The 25387-nt window shown below is 47.9% G+C and overlaps 1 protein-coding gene across 1 annotated transcript in view; it reads left to right on the top strand.

Moving 5' to 3' along the window:
* Positions 1-11347: 11347 nt before the first annotated feature.
* The window catches only part of PROM1 (prominin 1), a 114448-nt gene continuing 100408 nt past the window's right edge, over positions 11348-25387 (top strand). The window contains exon 1 of the mRNA XM_036921074.2: positions 11348-11565. The gene's annotated coding sequence lies outside the window, so the exon portion shown is untranslated. The remainder of the gene's footprint in view (positions 11566-25387) is intronic.

The following is a 25387-nucleotide window of genomic DNA, read 5'->3' as shown; positions in this document are numbered from 1 at the left end:
GGCCCTGTAGTCTCCGACCAGTATTTGAGCGGCTGCAGCAGGAGAAACCCAGAGACCAGCGAGTCTGCTTCCACAGCTTCTGCTCTGCTTTTTGGAAACACTGCATGAGCGTCTCCCATTACAGCCAGGACAGGACCAGAGCAGTAAGCCGGGAAGAAAGCAAATGGCAGCCCTGGGAAAGTAGGGAGGTGGAATCGGATGCTTGGAACGGCACAGAGGTGAGAGACCCTGGCCACATGCTTCTACATCCAGATTAGAGGCCTCCGGGACACGGGAAGAGGCAGTGGGGCAGGACGGAGGAACACACAGGCCTGCTGAGACAACCAGCTACGTGACCTTGGACCCACTTCCCCTCTCAGAGCCTCAGTTTCCTTCTCTGTAAAATGGGGCAATGATAATGACCTAGCACATACAAGCACTTGAAAAAGAATATTTGCTTTTGTTTGTCTTTTGGCAAGTTACTTGATCTCCCTGACCCTCAGTTTCTTCTTCTTCAGCTATAATACCATCACTGATTTGGGAAAAATATACTAATAGTGAATACGTATGCTTTGACTGAATATTGTGGCTCACCCATTTTCAGTGCTTCACCTGTGTTACTCTCTCATTTATCCTCTCAATAAACCAACGAAGTGGATAACTATTATCATCTCCATTTTACAGGTGAGGAAATGAGACCCAGAGAGGTTAGGAAATCAGACCAAGGCACACAGTGGGTGAAGTGGCCTAGATGCTCATCAACATTTGCATGGGAGAAAAAACTAGTTTCTGTCTAAAATATTAGCATTCTAATCCTGAGGGATGTAGCTAGGAGCAATTTAAAATTTCTTTTCTCAATTTCTGGGTATTCCTACCATGAAAAGTGTAACTTTCATTATCACACACAAAAAAATCTCTCAACTAAGGTTAAAATATATCAAAACGAAAGCCACAGGTGGGTGCTTAATGCTCTGCAGGCCATTAAGAAGAGGGGCTCGTACAGTTCCATTTGTGTGCGATATCGAGAACCGGTAAATCCAGAGAGACAGATATGCAGACTGGGGATTCCAGGGGTTGGCATGGAGCAACGGGGAGCGCGTGCTGGATGGGAATGGGGATTTGTCTCGGGGTGCTGAAGACGTTTTGGAGCTAGATAGAGGGGATAGCTGTGCAACACTGTGAATTATGTACACTTTAAAGTGGTTAATATCATGTTATATGAATTTAACCTCAGTTATTTTTTTTTTAAAGGGAGAATAGGATATACTTGTAGTTTATTCCTGTCCAATGGCTTGATCGCCTCTATAGATCTCCTTCCTTTCCTCCCCAGGACAGGAGCTTCAGTGAGAACGTCGTCTCCTGACGCCTTGCTGGACCCCTGTTTTGTGCAACCCCGGGCCCCATCCAAGGAGGAGGAGGCATTTCTCAGGCCCTTTGGGGCACTGAGGGCCTTTCCGGATGGCAAGCCCATCCCCCACTTGGCTCTGCTTCACCATCTACATTCACCCTGGCACAGCCCCTCAAGGCCCAGCAGAGAGGAGGGTGGCAGGTGAGGGAACCTTGTGCCCCTTTCTGGACATGATCTCCATTCTTATGTGGTGGTTCAAGGTGAATCATTTCTCGTGTCTCCCCTTAAGCCCCTCCCACCTTCAAATCCGACCCTCTGGGTCTCCCTGAGCACAGAACTGGAGAGCTGATCTCACCAGATTGACAAGGTCAAAAGGAGGTCCTAGAGTTTAGAAGTCCCCCAGGCAATCTTCTGACCTGGAATTTTCTCCCTGTTTGGCTGCCTCTCAGGAAAAGCCTGTTTTTTCCACAAAAGTCGGTCAGATGTGGTGGGTGAGGTAGAGCTGCTTTTGGCCTTGGGGACCGGGTCTCAGGACTGCCCTGATTTCTGACTTCCTGCAACGCTTGGAACACCAAGAAGGTGAGGCGGTTCTTAAGGGGAGCTCAGTCTCCAGGCGGTGCAGAGGGGCGGGCCCGGCTGCCGTGCTCCTGTGTCTCCCTCCAACAAATGGCGAGCACGCAGAACTGGTGTCCGGATGAATTCTATAGAGAGACAGGGAAAGGCTGTGTTTGAACCTCAGCTCGGCCACTAAATGTCTGGGTACCTTTGAGCTGGCTTCTCTGCTTGCTTGAGCTGGGGTTTCCTTAAGATCAGGGGTGTGGAGAGGCTAGGCTGCTGAGAGGACCTAGGCCAGCAGCCCCGTGCAGGGGGTCAGTAACGGGAAGCCTCCATGAGATGACGCCGGCGTGGGAAAGGGCACAGCCACCCGCAGTCTCCCGTTGTCACCTCCGGGTCCTGCAGCTACCTTATTTATTTTTTCAAGGTTAGGCTCCTGGGTGTAATGAGCTGGGCCTCCCAACAAGGCGTTGCTGGCTTCACCATGTAAATAAGGAAGTGTTCCGCTGGGCCTCTCTTCCTCCTGGCTGCCAGGAATCGGATCGCTTCGGAGGAGAGGGAGGTGTGCCGGCCTGCGTGGGCGCCCGGGGGGACAGCTGGCACCGCTGCCGCCTAACCGCAGAAGGGTGCAGAGCAATGGTAATCACGGACAGAGCCTTCTCCGCCCACGGCCAGCGTGCAGGTGGCTCCTCTGCGGGGAAGCCTCAGAGCAGCTGAACACTCCCCGCCCTGGGAGAGGCAGCTCGGGGCGTGCGGAGAGGCTTGGACGCCACAGTCTCTGCCTCCTAGAAACTCGAGGACCCACGGGGGGGTCCACAATCTTTCTGAGCCTCAGTTTCCTCGTCTGTAGAATAGAGGCTAGCTCTGCCCTGGGCCGTGGGGATCAGTCTGCTAGGGCTGCTGTCACAAGCACGCACCTGGGCGGCTCAGACGGCGGAAATGCGTGTCTCAGTTCCGGAGGCGAGAAGTTCACAGTCAAGGTGTAATCAGGGCTGCTTGCGCCCGAGGGCTTTGGGTGGAGGCTTCTCCAGGTCTCTCTCCTTGGCTTGCACGTAGCCTGCCTTCTCCCTGCGTCTCCATGTGTCTCCATGTGTCTGTCTTTGTGTCCAAATGCCCTCTTTCTATAAGGGAACCAGTCACACTGGATTAGGACCCAACCTAATGACTTCATCTTAACTATTACTTCGGTAGAGACCCTGTCTCCGAATGACGTCACCCCGTGAGGTACTTCAACTTGAATTTGGGGGCACACAATTCAACCCATAGCAGGGTGGCTGTGGTGACAGATCAGGGAAGAGGAAATGATCATAAATGTGCCCCCATTTCTCTCCTGGAGGCAGGGGAGCCTTCCTCCTGGGGACATTTCTGTTGTCCTCCTCTTGCCTGGGCAGTAGAAGCAACTTGTACAGGACTCTTGTTGGATGGTTCTCTGCCATATTCCAGATGTTTCCACTGTACACTCTAGGGTAACATGAGCCCTGAGCTCAGCATAAAATGTCACAGTGGCCCAAAACCTTGGTCTGGTGAAATCTTCCAGACTTGGTTTTCTCTTCCTCAGCCTTCAGGCCTCTTTGCTTAATAAGCTGTCTAGGATGGTGGCCCAAATCCCAGACCCAGAGTGAGGCCACTCTGCATTCCAGTCTCCTACCTTCATTCCTCAGCAATAGCACTTTGTCAAGTCTCCTCACCAAGCCAATCAAGAATGTGAGCCACATATTTTGTGTCTGGAATACAGTAGGATTTTGCATCAAATCTATCAGATTTACATATATTCACTATCAGTATGTACACCTGCGTCATATGTCATGTCCTCTCCATCTCTCCTCCTGGCTGCTCATCTGGGCTCTGCTCCCTTTGTATCCCTTTTGAATCTGGATAACTGCTCCGCACCATTTGCTTTAGTATCTGTCTTGTAAACAGGATAAGAGTTCCTCAGCCTAAGGCACGATAGAAAAAAGGAGACTGGTCCCCACCCTGAGACTAATAGGTCCTTAGGACATCCCTGATGAGCCCACCATGTCCACTGGGCCAAAGACCCAGCGTCTGCCCTGGGAGGGCTTGGAAGAACAGACGGCGTGGAGCAATAAGCCAGCCTTGCCAGGCTCCCTAGCTCCCCATGCTGGGGCTGGTGAGCAAAGATGAGCAAAGATGGGAGTTCCTGCCCAAGTAGCTCAGGGCAGGGGCAGACCAGGTGGGGCTGTGAGGGAGCCTCCCACGGGAATATCTGACCTCTCAATGAGAGGACAGCACTCCGATATGACTAAGCTGGGGTTCCAGCTCCCTGGGGTCCTGGGCACCGTATCCCAGATAAGAGTGGACATTCCTGATGTCAATCAGGTGAGAAGAGGAGGATGCTGGGACAGGAAGTAGCTTTGAAGGCGGGCCTTAAGCTGGTGAGGAGTTCCTGCCTTCTTCTCTGGGGGACCCTCTGTAGGGACTTCAGCCCCAGGGACAGGGAGGAGGGCTGCCAGCAGCTGCGGGGTGGTGGCTGCTGCCCAGGAAGAGGCTGAGCCAGGCAGGGGGGAGCCGTGGGTGGCCTTGAGCGTTCTGAGAGCAGTCATGTCCTGTGGCAGTTGACAGTTTTTCTGTTTGTGACCCGTTGGTGCTCCCACGGCCCCCATCTTGCTAAACAGTTCAGCCTGGTCTCAGCTGGGCTGGGGCAAATTGAGGGAAGCCCACGTCCAGGGTTTGATCAGAGAGTGAAAAGAGCAGGCAGGGGTGTGACCACACAGGGAGATCCCCAAGGAAAAGGGAGACCGCCGTGGCCCTCCCGTGGTGGGGAATCGCCCTCCCCAACGTCAGCCCCAGAGAGACAAGGTGAGAATGTGATGAGGACACCCGTGAGGAGGCACAAATAGCCCACCCCGCCCACCAAATCCCTTCTCCGTGGGTTTCCTTTCCGAAGACTGGCGTCCAGCGTGGTGTGCTGTGGGCCGCCTCGGGGCCGGGGGTTCCTGTAAGGGCAGAGGGAGCCGGCAGGGAGCCAGAGAATCTGGTCTGAAAGCCCAAGTTCCAGGAGGACCAAGGTGGGGGGTCAGGGCTGGATGGAGGCTGGTTTACAGAATGTAGTATCTAGAACCCTTCATTTGTGCTCTTCAGATTACTGCGAGCTCATCCCGAGCGGCACTGCGGCCACCCAGGCTCTCTGCTGTTCTATGAGCACGCGAAGGGGCCCCGGATCGGGGTCTCTGCACCTGCCGTACTTCTCCCTGGAACCGTCCTCCCGCACATGCTGCATTCCAGTCTCAACTCACGTCTCTGACCACCCCCATGGAAAAGAGCAACTCTTGTCTCCACCCTATGCTTTTATTTCACACCACTAGTTTCCTACATTGACATTCTTCAGGATGTTCATTTGCTTACCATCTGTTTGCCCCAGTAGAATGCAAACCCCACGAAGGCAGGTACTGTGTTCGGCTCACAGTAAACTCCCAAGGGCCTTGGACAGGGCCTATCATGTAGCAGGTACTCGATGTGTACTTGCTGAGTAAAAGACTAGCGGTGATAGATAGCGACTGAGGTTCCAGTAGAGTTCCAAGACTTGTCTTTTGAAGGGGCAGAAACATGACAGAGGCATAGTCCTTTCTACCTAGGCCTTCGCAACTGTGTCTCCCCAACTCTCTCTGGTACTTGGCCAGCCCCCCAGTGAGACCCAGCTGTCTGCAGTGTTCCTCCACCCCACCAGGCACCTTTATTTCACCTTGCCTTTGTGCATGCTTTTGCCTCTTTAATGTTCTTTCTCCATTCTCCACTTTCCAAAATCTTACTCCTCTTTCAGGCCAGAACTATTCAGCCTTCAAGGGATAGCTTGAGGCTCTTAAACCTTATGAAATCAAACCAGGTGAAACTAACAGTCCTTTCCCTAGGAACCCAGAGCACTTTCTTTATACTGCAATTAAAGCAGTTTTCACAGTCTGGAATAATTAGGACATAATTAGGATATAACAGGGCTCTGTACTCCTTAGAAAATGGTGAAATTCTAAAAGGCATGAATAGAGTGTTGGTACCTCTAGGACTCTGTAAATAAATGCTGTTAATGTTTGCTTAATTGAATAAATTCAATAATCTCTTCTGAGAACTGACACTGTGCTAATAATGCCATTGCATACTTTATTTCCCAAAACCCTTATTTGTAAAACCTGCAGTCTTATAGGATGTATATTACCAGCTGTTTTACAAATGAGACTCAGAGAAGTTGTGTGAGCTGCCCAGGATCACACAGCCAGTAAGGGACAGAACCAGGGTTTAAAGTCAGGCTCACATATTTAAAGACAAATGGCTTATATTCAGTTAAGTAATTTTTATCCCTATAAATTCAGTGTGGAATTCTAGAGGGTGACATAGACAGACATAAATAGGCATGGATTTGTAAACCTGATTCTAACAACAAAAGGTAAATAAAAACAGAATGCACTTTGTTCAGGTGGAAAATAACTTCATATTGTCTTCTTTTTGAGTGAGGAGACTGAACTCCATAGACATCTGCCCCAGGTGAACCAGAAACATTGGCTGCAATGAGGTCTCATAAACTGGTGATGCCTAATACACACTTTTATGGGGACCAGAACAACTAGCATAGCTCACCAGGGCTTGAAAAGGCAAGGGAGTTATTTATAACAACAAAGCTGATCCTAAGTATTTGTGTGCCAGTTAAATTTATTCTAGGAAATCTTATAATTACTGAGTTCAGTAGCTATCACCTTGGCCTCTTCAACTGAAGCCACAGTTTAAAATTTACATTTCAAAAATCTCCATTGAAGCTAAGAATAGAAAAATAAGAGGGTTGCCCTGGAGTGGCATCTCAGGGCAAATTTGGCTCATTCCCTGAAGAAATAAAACTTAACACTGGTTTAAATGAAATAAAACTGTCCATAAAAAAAATCTTTCTAAGTAATATATTCTGCCATTTAATGGAACTTATCAGAACATGAAAATTGTTCTTGAAAGCATTTCCATGAACTCCTTAACCTAAATGCTTCCAGAGTGAAAACGAATGCATTTTTTAATTTTGTGCTTTTTTCCCAGAAAAGTTGGTTATCAAAATTTATCACCTATGAACTTGAACAATAGAAAAAATTTATAAACCTAAAATATATATATAAAGAGGCGCTGGGTAGAGATTCTTCCATTCAATTATAAAAGTAAATTTTTTATGATTATAGAAAATATTTTTTTTCTTTAAAGGTTTTCTTCTTTTAATGATAAAGGAGTAAATGCTTTTTCATAGAAAATCTGGAAAACAGAAAAAAATTTTTAAAAATGGAAAAGAAAAAGACTTTTGTCCCACTGCTCCCAGAGATGATCATGGCTGATATGTTGGTGTGTTTCTTTTTGCTTTATTTTGTGTTTTCTAAGCTTGGTTTTTATTGTTTCTGCATTTGCTGTTATTTATCTGACCTTTGTTTTGTTGTAAACAGTGCTGGTGACCTGGCAGATGGAGCTCCTTGGAACAGCAGGAGGCTGAGCTGCCGTCCACGCTGCCATCACAGGTCAGTTATTTCTCATCTCTGGGCCATTTATGCAGGCTGGTTCCGAGAGTCCGAACGAAAGCAACGAAGCCTCTGTCCACAAAAATGCAGAGACCCACATACTTGGCATACAAGGTCAATGCCCACGGTTCAAACTCCTTAGCCAGCCAGGAGCCTTAAGTTCAACACACCTGAACTAGGTGATTTTAAAGACCCCTTGGCAGCTTACGATTCTGCCTTCTTAGAGAGTCTGTCACATGTCCCCATTTATTACTTAAATCCCTGGGAGTTCTGAGTAAGAGGTGTGGAGTTCAGAGGCTTCCCGCAACACTGCCTGGGCCCCTCGCTACGGTCTGCTGCGCCATGTCTGCAAATCTTGCAGTTAGGTTGTGGGAAGGGGCAGTCAACAGGCTTTCTGCAGGTGATCCCTAAGTCCACATAGCTGGGGACACCCTCAGATTAAAAGTCTATTTGATTAAGGTCAGGAGAAAAGAAGCCATCAATCAAAGAGTTTTATTTTTTCTCTCCCTGATAAATGGCCCCTTTCCTTACATGCCCAGGCACACATTTGACACTACCCAGGCATGATGGTCACACCCAGACCCTGACCTCACAAGGTCCAGGGGCAGCAGGACCACAACTAGATCCAAGAGCTGCCAATCTCCAAACCCTTGGCCACAGCACATGGTAACTCTGGCACACCCTGCCTCCTCTAGGGACGCAGCCAAGCCAGCACCAGGTTAGCACGGGACAGGGAGGTCATTCAGGGACAGAGCTGGTGTGGGCAGTCAGGGCAGAGGGCCTAGTGGGCCCACTGGGGACCCGGGTGCACAGTGCCCTGGGAAGGTCTTCTAAGTGGGAGTCTGGAAGGAGGGAGAATGGGGTAGAAAGAAAACAAGGAAGCTTCTACTTGCTAAGAACTCACTGCACCCGAAACTACGGATTCAGCACTTCTACTATTCCAGTTCTGAGCGAACATGTGAGATAGGCATTACTCAGCCATTCACCCAACACTGATGGTACGGGCTGCTGGCTCTGTGCACGACCCTAGGGAAATGGCAGCAAACAGACACCAAGCCCCCGCTGCCGTGGACCTCACCTCCTAATGGTGGGAGCGGACAAGGAAGACCTGGACAAATGAGTCTATGAGGTGACAGGTGACAGGGTCCCAAAGGAAAGCTGATGGTGGTTCCCAAGGGGCAGTGATGGTGGTGCAGTGGACACCTGCCTCAGAGCTGTGCAACACTGGGGCCAGGCCCAGGCCAGGGTGCAGCCTGAGGGGAGGCGTGCTAGTGTCTGGGGCCCGCAGCGGGACCCAGGGAGGGCGTAGCAGGTTATTACAGGCTGCGCTGGGCACGTTGGACTTTATTCTGAGTGTGGGTTGAGATGGGGACTACCAGGGGCTTTTAAGCAAAAGAGTGACGGGAATCTGGTTTCCATTGTGAATGCATTGCTCTGGCCCGTGGGTGGAGAATTAGACCACAGGTAGGCCTGGGAGTGCAGGGGGGGAATATTACCCCTTATTCAGTGGCTCAAGGATGTACCCTCAAAAATCGGATGGCGTCATGACCACCTAGAATCTCTGAGTGACTTCTTTTTGCCTGTCGGAGAGAGTACGTGGGGCAGACGAGATCCCGCACGAGCTGCGTAGGCCTCCCTCCCCAAGTCCCCCGTCTACTCTGCTGCCTGTGGGCTCCTCTCCTGACTCCTCATGTTCCTCAGCCTTTCACGTCTTCCCTTCACAGCCTTAACCATCTTTACTCAGAGGAGCCACTATCGTCCCCCACAGACCCAGCCAGGTGTGTGGGTTCCCTCGCAGGCCGCCTCCACTCTGGCAGCTTCCTCACCTTCGGGGATCCCTGCTATTTGGTGGCTTCCCCTCTGGGCTCTGGAATATGCAGGGCGTGTTGGTTTCTCTCTTGTCCACCCATGAGCACCTGGGCCCAGGGCACAGTCAGGCACATAACAGGATTCCTTGATAATGAGTAAAGTGTGAGCTGAGCAGAACACTTACCCAAGATCACACAGCTAATAAGCAGGAAGATCTGGGTTCACCCTTCTGATTCCAACCTCCTTATAGCCTCAGGACTTGAGCTCAAGTCTTAGCTTATTTAGCCCCAGCTCATGAATGAGCCATTTCATTCTTCTGGCCTTTGATTTTTCCAATGATAAAAAGGATCAGACAGCGTGTGCCTTTTCCAAGCTACCTGCCCTGCAGATGCTCCCCAGATTCATCTGACCACCAGGGCCTCCCGGGCCCTGGGTACTTTTTCCTGGCCTCACCCAGCAGCACCACAGCATCAAGGATGGCATGGGGTCCAGGCCCTGTGTGTGTGGTTCATCGAGAGCTAGTGGTTCTTATCACCAACTAAGTTTTAGAAACATGTTTCAATGGGACCACTTCTCAGAGGAGGGTCCCAAAAGAGATGGTCAAGGAGGAAGTAAAAATCACTATTACACTGATTATTTCAACCCTAACAGCTCCTCCTCAAACATCTCCTCCCTTTTATAAAAAGAAACTGCAACTGAAGGCTGGTATTTATTTATGTGAATTATTTTGGGGGCCTAATGGAAGGTTCCTGAATTTCCCCTGAGTGTGTGATGTCTGGGCTACTCTAAATAGCACTGCCCTGATGAGCACTGACCAAGTCTAAATCTGGGATTCCCTAAAAGGAGCCAAAGCAAAGGTGGGGATGCTCTCAATGGCCCTGAAAAGAGAGGCAGAGGCTCAGAGAGGTTAACAGATTATCTGAAGGCACACAGCTGGTAGAGATGGAACCAGACCCAGCTCTCTGTGCCCCTGGCTGATATTTTTCTTTCTGAACCACAGGAGTATGCCAGGGCAAGGTGGACTCCACACAGAAAACTGTGATGCTCACTCACACTTCAGAGTAGAGGTGACCCCAAAACACCACCCCAAGAGCAGTGCATGGTACGTGGTAGGCACTCAAAAGGCAGGAGTTAATTGACGGACCAACCCTACCCTCTTCTCCTGATCCCGGAACAGGGCACTTTCCAGACTGTTTCATTTGCTGCCTTGTTGGAGTAAATCCATGGGACACTGAAGAGCAGTTCCCACTAATCAAACAGAAATAGGTTTGATGATTAAAAAAATAATCAGTGCGGAGTCAAGGGAGGCAGACACTCTCATTCAGCCATTTTCTTACCTCCCAGAACCTGTTTCCTAATCGGGAAAATGGGAGTGATGCCTCCATCATTGTGTTGTTGGTGAGAATTAAGTGAGATGGAGCTTAGTACCCGGCGCAGAATCAGTCAGCGTTGGGTAGATGAAAGAACAGACAAACGCATGGCAGGGAGGAATGGTTGGTCTGCCCTGGGTTGGGAACTTGTCCCCCCTCCTCCCAGCCTCTTGTTCTCTCTAACCACTGTGTAGCAACTACAGCTAAACCTTTCCTGAATGAAGAGTCTGTGCTTGGTGGGAGGAGCGACATCATACTAATAAACACATTACACTGATAAAAGTAGAAATGAATGGCCAATAAAGAAACCCCCAAAGAACCCACTGTCTTCTATTGAAAGTGATATATTGGCATTTTATTAGTTATGGGGAAGTTTGGCTAAAGTAGCAGAAAAACTGAAAACCACAGCAGCATAAGCCACATAGAGGTTTATTTGTCACCCGTGATCACAGTGGCAGAAGGAAGCCAGCGTAGGGCTGGAGTCCACTGTTCCTTCCGGGCTGCTGTGTGGCTGTGCTGGCCTTCTGTTTTCAAGGTCAGCTGATGGCCTGAGGTGGCTGCTGGAGCTCTAGCCAGCAGGTAGGGGGAAGAGATGAAGAAGGCTGTATGTTTTCCCTGTGGTGGTTAATTTTCTGTGTCAACATGATGGGCTATAGGTGCCTAGATTAAACATTGTTTTTGGGTGTGTCTGTGAGCGTGCTTCCTGGTGATATTAGCATTTGAATCCGTGGACTCAGTAAAGTAGACTGTCCTGCCCAGCGTGACTGGGTATCGCCCAATCTCTGAGGGCCTGGCTAGAACAAAAGGTGAAAGAAGGAGGAATTCACTACTATTTTTCCTGCTTGGCCTGGGACATTTCATTCCATCTTCTCTTGCTCATGGGCTGAGATTTGCTTTAGCAGCTGCCTGGGTCCTCAGGCCTGTGGACCCAGACTGACTGACACCACCACTAGCTTTCCTCGGGGCTCCAGCCTGCAGATGGCAGATCGTGGAACTTCTCAGCCTCTGTAATCATGTGAGTCAATTCCTAGAAGTAAATCTCTATGTAGATGCCCTACTGGTTCCGGTTCTCTGGAGAACCCTAACTAATGCCCTCTAAGGACATTTCCCAGAGATTATGCATACCATGCCTGCAGAATTCTGTTTGGCCAGAATTTATGGGCACACCTGGCCCCAGGGCAGGCTGGGAAAGGTGTTATTCACTGAAGGAGGCCATGCTCACTGCTTAGTTCAAGATCTCAGAGTAAAAGAAGAAGGGGAGAATGGGTGTTGGGGGACAAGGAGCTGTCTGGCCCAAATCCTTAATACTTATGTGCTATTTGAATACTAGTTAAGGCCATGTTCTTTCCTAAGCCAGTCATTTTTTAATGTTGAGTTGGGGCAGAGAATTTTCTTAAATGAAAATCTGATTTAGTAGCCCACCACGTGTGACTGGCATCTCGGTATTCTCTCAACCTCGCACAGGCTGGGGAGCCAGACCACGGCCTGTGCAAACCCTCGGGCTCCATGCATCATAGTGAGGGACCCACTCTAAGGCTGTGAGCCCTGTGGGAGGAGGTGTCTGGTAATGAAGGGCTAAAAAGGTTTTTGTCAAGTATTAGCATGTAATATACACATTCCTGTTATGCTGCTTGTTTTACAGAGTAGAAACTGAGACTTGGAGAGAGCCAGTGATTTGTCCCAGGTCGTGGAGCCAGACGGTCCAAATGCCCCCTCCCCCTCCCCACACCGCCTCTCATTCCATGGCCAAGGGGCCCAGTCTGGGCTTTCCCCAGTTATCCTATTTTCCACTCCTGTGAGACTGAAGGAAAGACCCCTGAACTGAGGATTCTGGTACCCTTGGTCCCCATCTTCCCCTCAAGCTCCAGCCTAGTGAGTCCCATCCCCTGCTCTGCCACCAGCAGCAAGGGCCCTGAGAGCGGGGGCTTGTGGAAAGGAGAGAGCAGATGGGGAAGATCAGAGTGTGGCTGTGTGAGAGGGGAGGGAACAGGAGGAGGCTGTGCTGGCCCGCCCTGAGCTGGTGACGTCTCCATGTCCCTCAGAAGACCAGCTGCAGCCACCACGCAGGACGTTCTGGAGGCAGATTGTGCAGGCGTTGTGAGGGCAGTTGTGTGTGGAATGGCAAGCCTTAAGGGGTGGAAGACCCAGGTTTATTTGGGTTACATTGGGTTTTAATGGGGGATCCCTGTGCCCAGCTCTCAGTGATGGGTGGGCTAGAGACTGGGGACTATCGGGCCGGGTGCTCTCTGGGGAGCCCGGTGACTTCACTCCAACCTGAGCCATGGGGGTGCCCAGGAGCTGGGAGACCCAGGGGGGTTGCTTTACTAACACCAGTGGTTCCGAAGCAGGGAGCCTTTGTGGAGGGTGACTGGCAACACTGGTCTCCGTGGCCTCTTGCTGACTCTGAAGTCAGAAGTTGAGGGAGTGCCTAAACCGTATCCCAGAAACCAGAGCAGCTGAGCCCCGGCTCCGTGCTGACCCTGCGCGGAGAGAGGGCGTGCTTGACCTGTTTTAAGTCCTCCTTTCTTCCTCCTGTCTGAAAAGACAGAGACACATGTGGCCTGGGCAAAGCAGTGGTTTTGAGGCAGAGAGACCTGAGATGTAATCACTCATCCCCTAGTGGCCAACGCTGTGACATCAGGGGAGATGCCAGCCAGCGTGGGACAGATGCCCAATAAATGCCTGCTGAAAAATAATAAATGTCCGGCCCTGCACAAGCTCTTTTTGTGCATTAATTCACTGAATAGCCTCACAATTTATTCAGGTGACATGGTTAGGAAATACCAGGCCGTCTGCCTCCAGGACGCACTTGGAAGCCCTCTAATGTAACAGGTGGATATACACAGTCTCTTGGAGGCTGTTCCCTCATGGGTGGGAGGCTGGTTCAGATGCAGACAGCTGGAGACAAAGTCAATGGCAACGCTGGGACTGGCCCCAGGGTGGGCATGGCTGGTGGAGTGGTGGGTGAGTCCCTGGAAGGCCATAGCCAGAAGGGAGATAACTTCACTGGGGCAGAGAAGGATGGGAGACAAGCTGGGCCGGGGTTGGAGCAGTGATCCATCCAGTGGCGCCTTCCCCTGGTCATTTGGTCCTGCCCAGTTTCAGTGGGCCTTGCACCTGCATTCTACAGAGAGGGGCAGTGGTGGGTAAAACCAGGAGGCACATTTCATCAAAATATCCTCAGAAGAAGGACGGGCAGCGCTAGTCTGGTGTCTCTTTAACAGAGGCAACATTAAGGAGAGAGGCGCTCCCAGTCTCCAAATGCCTTCAAGGGTGTAGAAAATCAGCAGCAGCCCAGCACAGGACAGTCATGTGGGTGAGCAGCAGCTCCCAGCCCACTGGCCTCATTGAGGGCAGAAGGGCCAATGCACAGGCGCTGGCCAGACTCGGGGTCACCGGTCCCCTCACCCCCATGGCCCAGGTGTAAGAGAGGAAGAAGGACCTTACTGGGTGAGCCTGGGATACACAACAGGAATGCCACAAGCCTGTGATGAGATCTGGGGTGAGAAGTTCTGAGACCTGGCAAGTTAACTTGGGAACATTAACCCACGTTAATGGTTATATCCCTTTAACAGAGGGTGTCCCCAAGGAGAAAGTGATACTCCCCAAGTCTATGAATGCCCCAGGGGCCCATGTGGAACAAACGGAGAATGAGGAAGAGGCAGATTGCCAACCTGGGGTGGAGAATGGAGGGCGCAGGGTGCAGGCGGGGGGTAGGGAATCCTCAGAGCAACACAGAGTGGCTTCCCATAAGTCGCCTGGAGGAAATAGTTATGAGCAATAAAGGTATTTCCACTTAAATGAAAATCTGGACATAGCTTCAGCAACACTCTCCCAATCCTGTTCTTTCAGAAAATCCTCGTAGCAACTCTATGAAATAAGTGCTGTTATTCCCATTTTGTTGACAGTAACACTGAAGTTCTGAGATCAGACAAGCGGCCAGAATCACACATTACGCGGTAGATGTAGGCTTTGAACCCAGGTCTGTTTGGCCCCAAAGTCGTGTTCTTCCTCCCATACCTATGTCACATTTTCACCTGGAGCTGATCCTGCAGGGAACATACTTATCATATCAAAAAGGGTTTGTAGAACCTGGAGCTGTGGAGCAATGCCCCCAAGTGCACAGTTACCCAAAATGTCTTTGGAACATGGTGCGCAGAGTCATCTGTCGTGTGTGTGGCTCCGAGGGGCATCCAGAAAGCTGGTGCAGAATGGTAGCTGACTCAGAGAAGGGTAGCAGGGAGCTTAATCTAAGCTCTTACAAGCCTTTTAATGATATCCAGACACTAACCCTGAGTGACACTGCAGGCTTTCCAGGCTCTAATTGAAGACTCAGGATGGACTGAGTAACAAAGCTGTCAACCAGCATGACAGGGTGTCTATTCACAAGTAATTGAACAGTCATTTCCTAAATTTAAGTATTAAGAGTCCTAGAATCACAATCTCACACAAGCTCCCCACTGGTGGGGAATGAATCACAGACCATTGGATGACGGGAAGAATCTCAGAGCTTCTGTTCTTGGATGAGAGGACTGAGGCCCAGAGGCAGCAGGTAGCTCCCCGAGTCTGTGTATCCATCTAGAGGCACAGCCGGGTTTAGAGCTTCCAGCTCCTGGGCCTAGTTTGCACGTAGCATTGGTCCACAGACCTGGGCTAAAGGGGTTTCCACTACATGAAAATCTGGATGTGGCTTTGAAACATTGGCCTGGCCATTTACTTTTTTAAAATTTGATTTTCTCCATAGTTCTTAGTGCCATACGAAGTGTTCATTTGTGTACAGATTTTCCTGTCTTCCAAACTAGACAGTAAGTTCTGGCCCTCCTCTGTCTTCTTCCCTACTGTGTCCCGATCACTTGGGGCAATGTCTGGCACATGTGGAAGGTTTGCAATAAGTATCTGTAGAAAAAAGGATGGGAGTGAGAAGGAGAAGAAAGAAGGAAAAGAAATCAGCATCCATTAGGTGCCAAGTACTCTATTTAGGGTCACATTTAATTTTCTCTGTGTATTAATGTATACCTCACTTTACTTCTAAAATACCTGGGTGGGGGGGCGCACTGTGGCACTGTTTAAGTCCATTTACAGTGAGGAAACTTGGGTTCAGAGAGGTAAAGTGACTAGTCTGAAGTGACTCAGCCAACGCATTGCAGGATTTGAACCCAGGTTAGGGCACCTACACCATATACATTCATTCAGCGCATATTAATTGAGCATCTACTTTGTGCTAGGCACAGTTCTAGGCTCGTGGGATATTTGTGAACAAAACAGATAAAGACCGCTACTTGCAGAACTGACAGTTTGCAGGAATCTAAAATTCCAGTGATATGTAACAGGGAAAGGGCAGCAGGCCCTGATGTGCAGTGTGCAGGCAGCAGATCTTCTGAGGCTGCCTTGGGCTGAGCTCCATGACAGTTCCATGTCATGCTTCCCCATCTGCCACAGGGAGCCAGGGGCCTGCAGGACAGGGGAGCAGGTGGCATCAAGCCTCTTCCCTGCCTGCTCACATGGGGGTCTTGGGGGTTGGGGCTCTTCTGATCAGAGGTGAAAGATCTGGGAGCTGATGGAACAGTTCACAAGACTCTTATGAATTTTTAGGCATATTCATAGCTATTTGGAGCCCCAAATTTTATCCCAAATTTGGGCAGGAGGCCACACTCCCCAGATCTATGCAGTACCTTGGAGCTCCAGGTTTTCAGGGCTCTGTAAGAATTTGGAGATGATGGTGGCAAGGATGCTGGTGTCTCTGCTGGGCAGCAGAAAGCCTTCCTCGGGGAGACTGTGGGCACGGCTGTCGGAGCAGGAGCCTAGGAGCATGCTGGGTCTGAGTGGAGGCGACTGTCCATGACAGGCTGGGTAGGAAGCACTCCCTTGGGCACTCCCAGAAATAGCCCATAGGTACTTGAAGTGGCATCTGATTTCCTGCTTAGGTAGGTGGAGATGGGCAAAATGGAGTTTTTCTAACTGGGACATAAATGTAAGTGAAACTTAATTTTGTAGGCCCAGGATGTTAAGGGCAGAAGACGTTTGTCACATAAAATAATTACACTTTTCTCACCAGCAGTTGTGAAGAGAGAGGCAAAACAAAGAGAGGTTAGAGCTAATAGATTATGCTAAAGGTCTGAGCCCTTCAACCTACAGGAAAAGGCCTAACAGGAGACCAAGGCCCTCATAAACCTGCCCTTGAGCACCCATCCACAGTAGCTCCTGTTAGGCTCCCCTCCCTGCATGCTGTGCACCTGTCTCCTCCCCAGCAGTCCTTCCAGGAGATCTTCCTAAAACTAATGTCACACCATTACACCTCTGCTCTACGACCTGGGATGGTTCCCCCATTGCCTGTAGGTGGTCTAGATTCCTCAGCATGGCAGATGAACCTCTTCACATCCTGACCCCTTCCAACCTCCTGCTCTAGATTCATCTCTCATCATTCATTTTATCTAATGTTGTGTTCCAGGCACATTGCCATCCAGCCCCATGATTTAATCGACTGAATGTGAACACATCCGGGCATGCTGGTTCCTCTTCTCGAATGTCCTTGTTCTCTGTTTGGTGAACTTCTCATTCCAAACACTTAGCGTGAGCACTGTGATCCCTAGGAAGTTCCTCCTGCCCCCACTACCCCCCACCCCCGGGGTTGAATGAGCATTCTTTGTCTTCTTCATGCCTGTATTTGCCTCATTCTCTCCCTCTGTTGAAGTGCCTAGAATTCAGAGTGGCCTTTAGGTGTTTCCCTGATAAGATGGCATATTCTTGAGTGCTGGACTTGCTGGTAATCATCTCCAACTGACTATACAAAACTATACTAAAAAACTCGTTTGGTGAACAAAGGGAAATGTGTGTGTGAGCTCTGGTAGCTTTCAAGCAATATTATATAAAGCCAGCAAGATACTTAATATTTTAATCCATTAAAAAAAAAATCTACATTTATGCCCAAAACTCTATGACGAACAAATCTCAAAATGTTAAGTAAAGACAGGATCTGACCCTGCAGTCTCATGATTCCCTAACTCACCTTCCCCTAGTCCCAGCCCCCAGCAATTTGCTCAGAGGCAGCGACTTCAAACCTACAAGCTGTGTGGCAAGTTAGCCCTGCCACCATGAGAATGGAGAGGAGGGCATGCATTGGACAGTGAAGGAGAGGGAGATGGTGCATGTGGTGGATTCGTCCATGAGGTGTCAACAGAAAACAACTCTGGCCAGTCTTAGTCAGAAAAGGAACAAATCAGAAAGGTGTTAGATGGCTCCTGGCCTTGTCAGGAGGCCAGAGAACAGAATCAGAATCAAGGGCAGTGGGCACAGCCTGGTCAGGACACAGCTGCTGGCACCTGGTACCGCCCACCACCACCTGGGACCCTCTGATGGTCTACTTGGCCCCTATTTGCTGCATTACCCACCCAGAGTCAAAGTCACAGGCAGAGCGACCCACTGGCCAGGCTTGGGTAGGGCCGTGCCGTGGGTGCATGACAGGGAATGGGAGGACGGTCTTTGGGCTTTCGTGGTAGGAGGTGCGGGACTGTAACCCACTCTATTCCCCACAAAGGGGAGTTTGTCCCAGCCAGCAAAGGGGGTGCATGTAAGACAGCTCAACACATGACATATACTTAACAGAGGTAAGGGTGAATTTCTCTCCTGGGAGACAACTTAGAGCCATTAATTAAAATGGAAAACTCTGGAGAAGGAACAAACCTATATTTTTTTGGAAAATAGCAAGAGGAAGAATACTAACTTGGTTTCCCTTTCAGACGTGTTCTAGTTCTCTTAGTGCACATGAGGGCCAGTAGGACACATTCGGACTGTTTTCCATGGTGGTGATAACTGCGGAGATGCTGTAGCCCCCTTACACTCCGCAGTACAGTTCTACCAAACAGCTGCCTTCCTGGGGCAGGGGGATGGAGGGCACGTATCAGAGCCATCCCGTAACCCGCAGCTCCCGTGCCTTCAGATATCACCTCATCCCACTTACCCAAGCGGCCACAGACGGTGAGATGAGAGAGAGCAGGGTAGGAGTCTAAAGAAGGCTTACCCGCCAGCCCTGCATACAGTCGGAGGTGGAGTGGTCAGGAGGAGAGAACCGGCTCTAACCAGAGCCCTCCGATGGGTGGGCACCACACAGGCTTTATCTCACTCATGCTCTCAAAATCCAGCAGTTTAAACAGTGTTGGTGCTGTTTTACAGGTGAGAAAACTGAGGCTCACAGGAGCTGGGCAGCCCGTCCAGGGTGGCCAGGAATTAGGTGTGCCAGGGTGAAATTCAAACCCAGCTTGGCCGATTCCAGAGCCCATGGTCCTGTCTGGGCCGTAACCGAGTGGGACTAACTTCACATCCTTTGCTGGTCCTTACTTATTAAACTTTTGAGGCATTTACCGTTTTCCTTCCATAAGAACTAAGGTGATAAAAGGAGGCAGGAAGAGATGGTGACCGTTCTCTCTCCTTGGTTGCTAACCAGTCTTTCACCCCACATTCAAGTCAGCCCTTGGGCCTCAACCCCAGCAGCCCCCAATCCTCCCTGCAGCTCAAGGCAGGCTCCAGTGCCACCTACCATGTCCTCAAATGCCAGCCATTCACTCTCTCTCATGTTTTAACCTTTTCATAGTGGAAAATTTCAAACCAGCACAAAACAGAACCCTTGATACCTATTACCCAGCTTCGATAATTTTACTGACTTAAATTTGACTCCAGTCCATGTTTGCAATGTTCATTTGTATTCCTTACATCTATAGGCATTCTTCCCAGGGGATTTTTCCCTTAAAATTCAACCTGAATTTTATTTTTCTTGCCCCCCCCCACCCTACTTCAAGGCAGGTACCTGTAAAAGCAGTAACTCCTCTTTCTGAGTTTGCATCTTAGCCCTTTGCGGCAGCATTAAGTGGCTTCTGAAATGTCTGTTAAAATGATGCTCATACTACCGTTACCTTTCACAAGTCTATAACTCTGTTTTTTGTCCCAGTTTAATCTCTAGAATCTTCTAACCTCAGATCAGTTTTTCCACTTTATGATCATTGCTTTGTTGCATTCCCACAGATTCAGGATTTTGTTGTTGTTCTTTCCCTTCCATTTTCTTTTCAAATTACTATTATAACTTTTTTTCCACCATAATTATTTGCCATTTACTAGAGCTTAGTTGTGCAGCTACAGCACGTAGGCAGCCAGGTCTACACAATGTCGTTGGGATGAAATCACCTCTGTGGTTTCTAAGCACCAAAGACATGGCTTGCCTGACACAGGTTAGATCTTCATTGAAAGTTCCCTGGGAAACAGTCTTTATTTCTAGTCCTAGGTCTGAAGGCTGCCATCTGCATTCCTGCGGTAAAAGCTTCCAAATGGGATTTTGAAACAAATCACGCCACCTATGAGTTTTTGTTAGTGGCTGCTTTTCCTCCTAGACTGTACACTCCACCAGGACAGGAACTGTCTGGTATGGTGTCCCTGCCACCTAGCACCCTCCTGGCACATAACAGATACTCAGTGACTTTTATTCAGATTGCTTGGATAATACCTGCTCCCTAGGATTATCTTAAATAGTAAATGAAACGTTTAGAGAATGGTCACCTTGACAAATGGTACCTGTAATTCTTACAGAGCTAACAAAGTACAGCCCGGTTCTGCGAGCCTCATTTTCCTTCTCTGGGAAATGGGGGTAAAATGTCCCCTTGGTAGGACTTCATTCAATAAGGGAACATACTCTGCTCAGTGCTTGACAGACAGTAGTCAATAAATGGCAGCAACTAGTGCACAAAGCTGCTCTGTGGGTTGCTTCGCCCACCTGTTAGCACACTTTTGCTGTTACTACATTTATTTGTCTTGTTCTGAGCTTATAGTTTCACTTATTTTGTTTTCTTCTGAGATTCACTGAAGCCCTGTAATGTGTCAGGCACCTTCTCTTCAGGCCATGGGAAATATTAAAAGTCCTCATCTTTTTTTCCAAGTGCTTGTATGCTCAAACTTAGAAGCAAAATGTTGAGTTTCTTCAAGTGCTAGTACCCAACATGGGACATTTGTGAATGTCCCAGTGGAGGAATACAAGCAGGCGAGCTACACTCCCAGAATAACTCACTTTGCAATCCTTCCAGGGCATGCTGTCATTGGGGTGATGCTGAGTTAACATGAGGGCTGGTTCCCCAGGGGCAGGTAGGCAACGTAAATGGGTCAAGTGGCCTGAGTGCGTGGATATACTTCAGTTTATGACCACGATCCTTAGCATCTGCCAAAATTGATACTAAGGACTCCTTCTTTAATACATCTGATAAAATTCTGCCCAATCTCAGTAATTTCTCCTATGACTTAAAAAAATATCAAACTTGAGGTTTTAAACATTTTGGGTCACTACAACTTGGGAAGACAGTGCTACTTACACCTGGCGGGCAAAGTGAGGGATGCTGTTGACTGTCCCACAATGTCCCACAAACAGGAACTACCTGGCCCCAAATGTCAAAAGCACTGAGGTTAAAATCCCCAATCTAGAACAGTTTTCTCACTTTGTTTGTAATTTTCCTTCGTTCCATAGTAAAAACTGCCTTGGAAATCTCCCTCAGATTTTACCCAGATTATTGGAAGGAATTCCACAGTCTGGCTCTTCTCATCTCCACGCGCAGTTCCTGCACGTGGGCCCCACTCAGCTGGGCCTTCCTCCAGGCTCCCTGACCTTTCATGGGTGAGGTCATTCCACTCAAACCCTGAGGGTGGAGGGGAGACCCACATTCTGTGAACATTTGAATATGCTTCCCAGCCATATTCCTTAATCTTCAAGATCTCAAGCCTATTAATTAAAAAACAACTACTTTTTATGCACTCTGTGCACAAAAAACAAAATCTCAACACTCAAAAGAAGCTTATTGTAATCTAACTGCTAAATATGCCTCCCTTTGTCCCTAGCAGTTCCTTGGAGCCTTGAGTCAAAGATGCTGTAAATGGGTTTGCTGGAGGGATGGGTTTGGAAGAAAAGTTGGCAGGAATCTTTGTAGAGGTGAGAGTTTGACAAAAAATAGAAAGAGCAGAAATAATAGCTGCCATTATTGTCTACTGTAAGCTAGGTATGTTACATACATCATCTCATTTAATCTTTGTAAAACTTCTATTTCATGGGTGAGGAAACTGAAGTTCAGAGGGGTTAAGTAACTTATTAAAAGGTATACAGCAAATGTAATTAACTTTTTGGTTTTCATGTTTCATGTTCTCCTCTGTAAGGGGATAAGCTCTGGGAGTGCAGGGGTCCCCTTTGTCTTGTTCTCTGCCATAGCTCTTTGTCCAGTCTGGTCCACAGAAGGTGCTCAGTCAGCTTTACTGGATGAATGTATAAGTAACAAAAGAGAGAACGAATGAATGAATGAATGAGTGTGTGAATGGAGGAGCCAAGTTAGCCCTTTTTCCCAGGGCTGCTCAGCCTTACACACCATGCTTTCCCCACTATACCCCAAAATAGCTCCTTTTTCACTCTCTGGTATAAGTAGTTGGATGGAACTAAAATTTTTTTATGTTGTATTACATAGCTTTCATTTTATTTTATGTTTTTCAATTTTATTAGGATATAATTGACGTACACTATTGTGTTAGTTTCAGGTATAGGACATGATGATTTGATATTTGTATATATTGTGAAATGATCACCCCAATAATTTTAGTTAACATCTATCACCTCCCATAGTTACAAATAGTTTTTGCTTGTGATGAGAACGTTCAAGATCTGCTGTCTTGACAACTTGCAAATAGATAATAAAGTAGTATTAACTATAGTTACCGTGCTGTACATTACATTCCCAGAACTAAATTATCTTACAACTACAAATTTGTACCTTTTGACCATCTTCACCTAATTCCCCTACTCCATAGCCCCTGACCCTGGCATCCGCAAATCTGATCCTTGTTTCTATGAGTTTGGTTTTATTAGATTCCACATATAAGTGAAATCAGATGGCATTTGCCTTTCTCTGTCTTATTTCCCTTAGCATAATGCCTTCAAGGATGGATGGGACTACAATTTAACACGTGCTGGCAAAAATGAAGAGTGTTTTAATTAGCAGAAGGTTTACTGGGTTTAAAATAAATATATGATGATAGTTTAGGTATAGCAGATAAAGTATGAAGCAAAAGAGAATTTTTCAGATAATGCATTTCAGAAAAGTCCCAGTGAGGGAAATATGTGAGGCCTAAATAACTGGAAAGACAGAGTTTGATACAATTTTTTTTTTTCGTAAGTATGTCTTAGGTCACAGTAACTGGAGACTAGCCCTATAGTGGGTGCTGAGTAAATATTACTGAATGAATGAATGAATGAATGAGTAACAGATGCCTAATAAGTTCTTTCAGATAATGATAAAGAGGGTAAGTGAAACTTAGTTGTTCTTTAGAGGAAAGTGGTAACAGTAATTATTCTGGGGGGTGGGAGGGGTGAAACACTGCTTTGCAGACATAAGTTTTGCTGGTGGATACCTTACAAGTTCCTGGGTGACTCTCTTTTGGGACATGGTAAAAACTGACAACTATAGAATCAGAAATTGTGGAATTTTCCTGCCTACCTTCCTCTACAATCTTTCCATGTAGATGGAAAGAGCCTCACCTTCAGTGAGGAAATGAGATGGAAAATTCTAATGCTTTCTAATTCTCTGCCTTTCTGCTACCCTCATTTTTTCCATCTGGTTGCTAAAGACAAATTAAGAAGCCCCATTTGAGTTAATGCATGTTAAAAATGATGTCAGAGGGAAAGGTGCAGATGAAAGCCAGCCCTAGGGATAAGGCATTTATTTGAAACAGCTACTAGAAGACAGAGCCAGTACATAAAATATAAAACTACCTCATACCTGCACCTATCAAAGTGGGGTGGGGTTTTCCAACTTCCTGGGTTTCACCGTCAGAATCCAAGTCCTGAGGCACTGGCCGCGCTCTGTCCCCTTCTCTCTCTTTCCCCTCCTTTTGAATAGACTGGATTGAAATTTTCTTCCTCTGCCTTTGGTGTATGCAGTGGGCTTGAGGGATGAGTTACAAATCTCACCTAAAGGCTCTTGAAGTAGAAATAGAATGCTGTGTTGGTTTTTGGTTATTAAACATGGGCAATGCTGCTTTTGGCATCTAAGCTCAGAGGCAAGGGGGAAAAGCAAGGTGAGCAGGAAATCACGAGTAAAACACTTCCAGGAGAACCCCGGCTTACATGAAGCCATCTTCAAAACTACTGGAATTTCTGTTTAGAACAACCTCTGTCTCTGTCTCTTTCTCTGTTTCCTTCTCCCTCTCTCCTTGGCTGTCTCTTAACGAATTTCAGTCCTCAGAAGGCAGGGCAGTGGATACTGAGACGGTACAACCCTGTTTTTCTAAAGGATCATATGCTGCCATGTTTGTTGGTCACATAAACACATTATTGTTTTGGAACATAGTTAGCCACAGTAGAAATTACTGGGCTAACTAGAATTAATATACTCGCTAGCCATTTTGTTTTAGTCTCAGTGATTCCAAGAAAAATACCCAAAGTCCTTTATAAGGAATCTCCTGTCAAAGACTGAGGATTGTTGAATGACAATAATCATTCTCAATCAATACTTCGTTTCTAATGCCACATAATCCTGGTAACATATGTTGAAACTGAAGTTTCTTATCCCAGTCCTGTTGTAATTTCTCCTTTATTATGATTCACTGTTTAACCCAGCACTCTCCAGTAGACCTTTCTGCGATGATGGAAATGTCCTGTATCTGTCCTGTCCAAAATGGTAACCTCTAGCCCTGTGTGGTCACTGAGCATGGCTTATTAGAGCAAGAACAATGTGCAGCCCAGGGTGGACTGTCTGACTTACCAGGCACCACACTGGCAGTTAGTGAGAGAACCTGAATGAATCTCCTGGCTCTTTCTAGAATGCCATGCTGACTAATGTGTAGATTTCATATGCAAAGGAAACATGAGGAGTGATTTCAGAAAGGGAGACCTAATTTTTGCATCTAATGACTGTATGTATGGGAATGATGTCACCCCTCTGGCTTTGCATATAACAGATGACATAGAAGTTCAGTTGTGCTAAATAGTGGAACTGCAGCATTAGGACTCCAGGCCAAATTGAACAGAACAAATCATTAAGTCCTGTCACTGTCTGCCTAAGGCTGCTCTTAATATTGTGTTCTGTGTTTATTATTTATTCATTCACTTACTGAATACCTACAATAGTCCAGGTAGTGTAGGTGTTGGGGGGAGTATGAAAATGGATAAAAACAGCTAAAGCATTCAGTGCCTACAGGAAGACAGATGGCCACCCTTTTCGATCCAGTGCTGGAGTGCCCTGCTACATTGTCCGGGGGGGGAGCACAGGCCTGAGAGGATTTTATGTTATCTTTCAGTGCACTTGTGTTAGGACAATCATGGGCTCTGGAGGCTGGATCTGGGTTCAAATTCAGTGCTTCACTTAACCTCCTACCTCTGTGACCTTGAGCAAACTACTGAAGCTGTTTCAGCCTTTTCTTGAAGGTGGAGATAATATATACTGTCACTGTTGCTAAAACACATAAAATGATGCCCTTAAAACACTTGGCATAGCGCCTCATGGCAGTGGACATTCATGCAGTGCTAGCTCTCAACACTATGGCTCCTGTTGTCATTACTATTATTAGGAACAAAATGTGCTCTGAGACACGATTTTCTTCATTTTGCGGACAAGGAAACTGAGGATCATCGAGACTAAGCAGCCGAAGTTACAGTGATAAAAAGGGACAGGGCCCAAATTTGAGGCAGGTCAGAGCCAGCAGTTATCAGGAGAGAGCTCACTCCCACCCCAAGAGCTCCCTTGGAGCAGGGCTGGGGCCTCTGGAGAGGCCCCTGACCAGCAGGGGCTTCAGAGGAGGAAACAGCAGGCCTGATTCGAGGCCCAGGA

This window comes from Manis pentadactyla, chromosome 5 (assembly GCF_030020395.1).
Source record: "Manis pentadactyla isolate mManPen7 chromosome 5, mManPen7.hap1, whole genome shotgun sequence".
NCBI classification, from domain to species: domain Eukaryota; kingdom Metazoa; phylum Chordata; class Mammalia; order Pholidota; family Manidae; genus Manis; species Manis pentadactyla.
This window is presented reverse-complemented; position numbering and strand designations above follow the sequence as displayed.